Source organism: Cydia amplana, chromosome 1 (assembly GCF_948474715.1).
Source record: "Cydia amplana chromosome 1, ilCydAmpl1.1, whole genome shotgun sequence".
Taxonomy (NCBI): Eukaryota; Metazoa; Arthropoda; class Insecta; order Lepidoptera; family Tortricidae; genus Cydia; species Cydia amplana.
Window position 1 is genome coordinate 18476823 of NC_086069.1, and position 7240 is coordinate 18484062.

Consider the following 7240-nt stretch of genomic DNA (forward strand, 5'->3'; position numbering starts at 1 on the left):
CATCCTTCAATGCACTTACGCACTCACCTTGAACACGAATACTTTAAATAGGTATTAGGACGTTGTTCTTTTGTGATCATTATACTCACCCCTCGTAGTAGGTAAGTAATCAGATGCTTTGTGATTATGAATCGGGTTTAGGCGATTCTTTGCGCACGTGTGTTCATGAGAATTCCGAGCACTTGAGGGGCGTACAGTCCGAATTAATATTGAAGTAGTGCGTATATATATTATTCACATTTACCTACTAGGTATTAATTAATGCTTTTTTAGACATCCTATTTTCATAGTAAATTGTCTCTGAAACTGCAAATCTCGGGAGATTTAGCTTGGTCCGACTCTATTTATTAGTTTAACATGAGAAATGCATATTTATATTCATTATGAAATACTTAAATTTTATTTTATTTCATACCTACATCTTACAGCTAACTTTACAGTTTCCTAATGCGATAGTAATACACTAATAATTATAGGTACCTGTACCTAATTATTAATTATAGGTACACGCGGTAAAATGAAAATATGTGCGCGGGACAAAAGAAAAACCGGCCAAGTGCGAGTCGGACTACCAGTCGGAGCACCAGTACGTTTACCTTAATACACTTGATGATAAATAGATCCCACCAAAATCATTTTCATGTAAAATGTTGCCAAGAAGAAACCATAAGGCTCGCACTGCTGTAATAAACTTTTTTTTTGTTAATTCAAAATAAGTAGTTCATCTAACACTAAAAAGTTTCAAAGTATTTTTTGTATGAAAAATAGGTACTTAAGTTAAATATGTTTTTATCTTAGGTACCTTTACTAAATTGAATCAAAACTAAACGAAACAAAGTCACAAAAAAAATCGACGGAATATTTCTAAAATTTCTTTGTCCGACAGTACTCTTTAATCGCCACACCAGAACAAAGACAGAAACCGGTCCAAGGGCCTCAGGGAAGAGGGAACGTGTGACCCAGTTTCATCAGACCTCAGCCAGGTGACTGCAGTAGGGGAGCCCTATAATACGCACGTGCAAACCAGCCGAATTACGTCTTCACGACCCCTGCTTTATAAGGACACAAGTGTAACCAACATCTCCGTATAACAAGACTTTTTCAACTTGCGGAACAGACTGTACCAACTTATAACAAGCGGCCGTGAAACAGCCAATACAAATTTACGGAACGTAATCCCCTAAGCCACAAAGATCAAAATAAAAACGTCTCCCGTCAATAAGGTGAACTGATAAGTTTGCGAAAGAACTGCGTTTCAGTCAAATGGATATCAAAGCAATAATATCTTTTGTAAGTTTCTGAAGTCCGCACATCTGTTTGACCCACATGAATGGCCATAGAAGTACCTATGGTATGGAGCATAATGTTATGCGTAAAATTAATTAGATCAGGTTATTTTGTGTGAAAAATATAAGCCGCTAAACAAAGGGAATGTGTCACGACTTACTGTTCTGATAATTTCCAATACAACTTGTTTAAAAAACAGAACCAACAAAGAGTCGTAACCTTTCCAAGTATTTTTTTATGTATACCTATGCATAATACACACTACTTACTAACTACTATAATATACAAAACAACGTCTACATATTGTAACTTCATACTTCATAGTAGAGCGTTTCTTGCAACTTTTTTTGCAACTTTTGTGTTATTTTATTTCTACTCAGAATCACGAGCTCTTTCGATCCTAATGGGATAAAAAAATGTCCTAGAGTTCTTTTTCCTATTGTGTTACCATTTCCCCGTATACTTTGTATGGCGGTAACAAAGAGGAAAGTTTGAAAAATTTATGGAAATTTTAGGACACTTTTTTTTCTCCTATAAGGATGAAAAGGGCTCGCGATTCTGACTAGAAATAACACAAAAGTGGCAAAAAAGTCACAATATGTAAAAATGGCAAAAAATAAAAGAAACGCTCAGTATATAGAGCAGTAGGTATACTTTATTGTAGGTCCGTCGTATACCTACACATTCAACCAAATTAAGGATGTCCGTTGTCTTACATACTTAAGTAATGGAATCGTTTTAATATACAGGGTGGATTTTCTTTTTGGGTCAGTGAGGGCAGCTACCAGATCCCGTGCTGCTACGAGAAAACGGTCTTAGAAGACCTTCCCTCGATTTCAAATTAATGAAGATTGGCTTTTACAGATTTTAGAAAAAACATACAGGGTGCGAGAAAAAGGTCATTTTTCCCAAACTTTTTTTTTTATGCCAATCGATCCCATTCCTATTGAGGATCAAAAGCTGGTATGGAACCAACAAAAAATTTCCGGCTAGAAAACCCACAAATCGAGGAAAACTTTTCCCATACAATTTGTATGAAAATGAAAACTTTTATTTTTCACATGCTATTTTTGGATGCCAATCGATTCCATTCCTATCCAGTATCAATAGTTTCCTAGGGGTCAACTAACGGTAATGTACTAAAAAGCCACAAATTAAAGAAAACTTTTTCCATACATTTACTATGGAGAAAACGTGAAATTTAATTCACAGTTTTCTATCTGGCCAATCAGTCCTGTTACATTTAAGAACCATAATACTGTATGAAGACATTGCTGTAGGACTGATGGACGAGGTAGAAAATTGTGAATAAAATTTCACATTTTCTCCATAGTAAATGTATGGAGAAAGTTTTTATTAATTTGTGGCTTTTTAGTACATTATCGTAAGTTGACCCCTAGGAAACTATTGATACTGGATAGTAATGGAATCGATTGGCATACAAAAATAGCATCTGAAAAATAAAAGTTTTCATTGTCATACAAATGGTATTGGAAAAGTTTTCCTCGATTTGTGGCTTTTCTAGCCGGAAATTGTTTTTTGCTTCCATACAATCTTTTGATCCTCAATAGGAATGGGATCGATTGGCATCAAAAAAAAAGTTTGTCAAAAATGACCTTTTTCTCGCATCCTGTATGTTTTTTCCAAAATCTGTAAAAGCCAATCTTCATTAATTTGAAATCGAGGGAAGGTCTTCTAAGACCGTTTTCTCGTAGCAGCACGGGATCTGGTAGCTGCCCTCACTGACCCAAAAAGAAAATCCATCCTGTAGATAGGTACCTGGTGTCTGAAATGAATCTGGGGGCACGGTAGTGCCCCCGCCAAGACGAGCAAAGCGAAGCGCAAGGGCACTACCTACCTTTTCTCGAAGCGCTTCGTTGTTTTTTTGAACCCTCTTAACTTGGGTTTGGATTATACCAGATAAACAAAACTCTCGGGATATGATGTCAATAGTGGACTTAGTAAGCATAAAAAATTTCAATTGCATAGCTCTTATACTTTGGATTTTATTAATGTCTAAAAAACCCCGATTTCGTCACTGACTCATTCACTCACTGTTGATCATCAAAACCTCTAGGGTACTTCCTGAAGTCCTAGGAAGCTGAAATTTGGTATGTGAGATAGTATTAGTCCACAAACAACAAAAAAATTCAAAAACTTGAAATTATTAGTCCCTAAGGGGGTGAAAAGGGGGGTGGAATTTTGTATGGGAAATAGATATGAGCGCCGATAGGCATATAGCCGGCGGCGGCGCGCCGGTCAAAATTGGTCGGCGGCGGCGGCGAATCGGCGGCGTGGCCTTGAAATACCTTCGATTAATGAAAAAAGAATTCAAACCAAAATTTTACCGAAAAAACATGTTTTTGCTGTAAGAAAGTTACGAAATAAATGCATTTTTTATTTTCAAGGATAATTTATTGAATAATGGTACGAAAAAAATTGATATCGTATAAACTGTGGATAAGCGGTATCGCGCGGCATCAGAGGCGGTCTTAATCATGGCGAGGCTTTGGCCGGAAGATCTTAGCGAGGCCCTTATCTTTTGTACTAAGTTAAAAATTGCGGATTGACTGTATCAGGGAAACGTCTTGTCGACAGTAAAAAAAAAAACGAGCTCCGTCATTAACCAATATCGACCAAACAAAACCGATTTATGTCAAAAAGTAAGGCCCAATGCCGAGCTTCATATAACACCGAAGACTTGATTTCGACGCCTCCCAATGCGAGGCCAGAGGATGAGCTGCAAGTAAGCATACAGCTAAGAATCGAACGCCAAGTGTAAGCTTGGCTGACGGCTGAACGCCTGGAGCATTGAGCTGCGAGAGAGCAAAACTTGAAATTTCAACAGTGGCCAAGTTTAATTGAGACCCGATTCCGACGCCCTTCCGTGTGAAGCCAACGGCCCGGACATTTGGACGTGAAAACGCTTAAAATCTCAAAATTAACCCCATTTTATACCTTTTAAAGACGTTTAACCATGCTTGCAATGGTTAAATTCGCGGTAAATGACGGATGGTTAGCTGGCAAAATTAGTTATGCATTGGATCGGTAATCCAAAGATGTGGGTTCGAGTCTCACGTTAGCCAGAGTTGATCACAGTAAATTTTTTCATTGTGATTGACATGTCTAGTGTATATATACAATCTATAAATTGTAATGTGGAACGTTCCACAATAAAACTGGAAGGTAATCAGTATGTTTATTACAAGCATATTGATGTTAAAATTGATATTTAATAATTTCGTTTCCCCAAGACTAGTAGCGCGGTTACTAGACAGATAAGTTTGCATTTGCCTTCGATATTTTTGAATTATATGGGCCTACAATACCTTTTCAATGCCTATAAACTATTCGAAGTGGCGCCGTTAATGATCTAAACTCGATTAAAAATATATTATCTGATTCTGAAAGTAGTAGTAACTACCAAGGTCACGCCGATGCCACGCCGATAGCGCAACGTCGGCGGCGGCGGCGCGAAAATTTTGTCGGCGGCGGCGGCGCGCCGGCGCGGCGCTCATATCTAATGGGAAATCGATAACCGCGGAACCGATTTATTTGAAATTTGGTATGTAGATAGTTGTTGTTATGGGGAAGGATATAAAATAGTTTCAACCCCAAAATCACCCCGTAAGGGTGAAAAGGGGTGGAAAAAGGCGTTAGGGGAAAAAGGGGGTTGAAGTTTGTATGGGGAATCGGTAAAAAAGCAGATTGTATATAAAAGATGCCCCCCAAGTACGTATTTCAGGATTTTTAATAGTAAATCACCCGCAAAGCAACTTACAAAAAGATGTGAAATCCCACCAAAAACATTTTCATGTAAAATGTTGCCAAGACGAAACCATAAGGCTCGCACTGACAAAAAGTTATCAGATATCTTGTAGAGCCAAGCTTCTAACTCTACAGGCCCTACCTTCACAGACTCTACACCTTAGTCAAAATATGTGGCTTGGCCGTTTTATTATTACAAGAACTATTTTATAATAAAAAATAATGAATTGTGAATACATATTTCACCTTACGCCCATGTGACGAAACGGCCAAGCCACATATATTGACTAAGGTGTAGAGTCTGTGAAGGTAGGGCCTGTAGAGTTAGAAGCTTGGCTCTACAAGATATCTGATAACTTTTTGTCAGTGCGAGCCTTATGGTTTCGTCTTGGCAACATTTTACATGAAAATGTTTTTGGTGGGATATAATATACTTATTCATTTACATTTTTTTAATACACATATTTAGCTATGAAAATAAGAAATTAAATGGAAAGTTATAGGCGGAGAGCTAGCCCCGGCAAATCGTAGCTACTTGACATGATTAACAATGACAGCAGTGAAACTTTACATTTAGTTTGCTATACCTACCTACTTAGAGGCTTCTCCTTTACGTTCGTTCGACAAGGTTTTATTGTTCAATTGGACATAGGTTATGTATTTTGCAGATTACAGATGCAAAAAAATGTAGGTATATAATGTATACCTTAAAAAAGTGTTGTTACTTGAAATGTAGGTACGAGTAAAGCTTAGGCTTAGCTAAAGTTTAGCGAAAGCCTCTTAGGTGTAATGGTAACTTGGACCCCTCCGCTGACGCGTAGCGAAGCGAGCAGGATTGCAGCCAAGACCCTGGTGTTCGCAGGCTGTCTGCCTGTCTTATTTAATGATAGCTACGATTCGGTTCAGTTTATCGCGTCACAAACGGATTATCTATCACCTACCTACGTATTACTTTACAACTGGAATCTATTTAATTAATTAATTTAATTTTTAATGTCTGTAGGTACTTATTGCGCAAAAGAAAACTAATCGTAGGTACAAAAGCGGATTCTTTACCAGTCAACCTTCGGTCAAAGCATCATAAGAAACTTTAAAATAATTATTAACCTCTTTAACACTTTTACCTCTTTACCTCTTTAATCATTTAATAAAATAATTATTAACCAAAAACATTTTCATTTAAAATGTTGCCAAGACGAAACCATAAGGCTCACACTGTCAAAAAGTTATCAGAAGTTTCTAACTCTACAAGCCCTAACTTCACAAACTCTACTCCTTAGTCAAAATATGTCGCTTGGCCGTTTCGTTACGCAGAACGGACAACGGTGCGATAATAATTAGGTACCTACGAAGTTACGAACGACGAGTCCACATCATTGTAAGTACTGGCGGTGTAACGAGGGTTTGTGAAACTTCATTTACATACATACTTACATACCTACATATATACATACATACAGCCCCCATTTCCTTTACACAGAGCGGATGCAATGTTGTCGTACAAAAAACATTTTGGTCAAGTACAACATGACTCGCGCTTTAAGTAATAGGGTTCTGCAGAACCGATACACTGAAACATTTTTTTATAAGTACTATGACCGTGGTGAGAAAATCTCACCGTAGTCTAGTTTGAGTGTTTGATAATTCAGATGTGCTACAAATGCATTGAACGCACGAACGCTCTTCTAAAAAGGTAACAGGTAAGTTAAGGTACTTACTTTAACAGGTTAAGCATCACTACAACTGCATCCCTAAAAGATAATCTCATCACGAAACTAAAACTACGTAATGTAAGTCTTATATATGTCATTATATGTACAGTATTATTTAGATACTAAAGCGTTTCAATATTCAGTGACGAAATGATTTTCGTTTGAAGCTTTTCCCATCTGTACGCATATTATAGCCACGTGACCATATTGAACCCGCAGAACATTATAGTTATACTTACCATGAAATAAACTATAACCACTAACTGGAAATAAACCGGAATAACTATCTTTCTGGTTTCGAACAAAAGCTCATTGTACCCTAAAAGTTTTTATTTGACCCACATCTAAGGCATAATTGTCGAGTTATAAATTACTTAATTATCACTTTTATAGGTCAGTGCATACAAGCAGGTGCATCCATGCGCACCTGCTAACGGAGGGTTGTTCAAGGTCTGCGCAAATACCTAACTCGT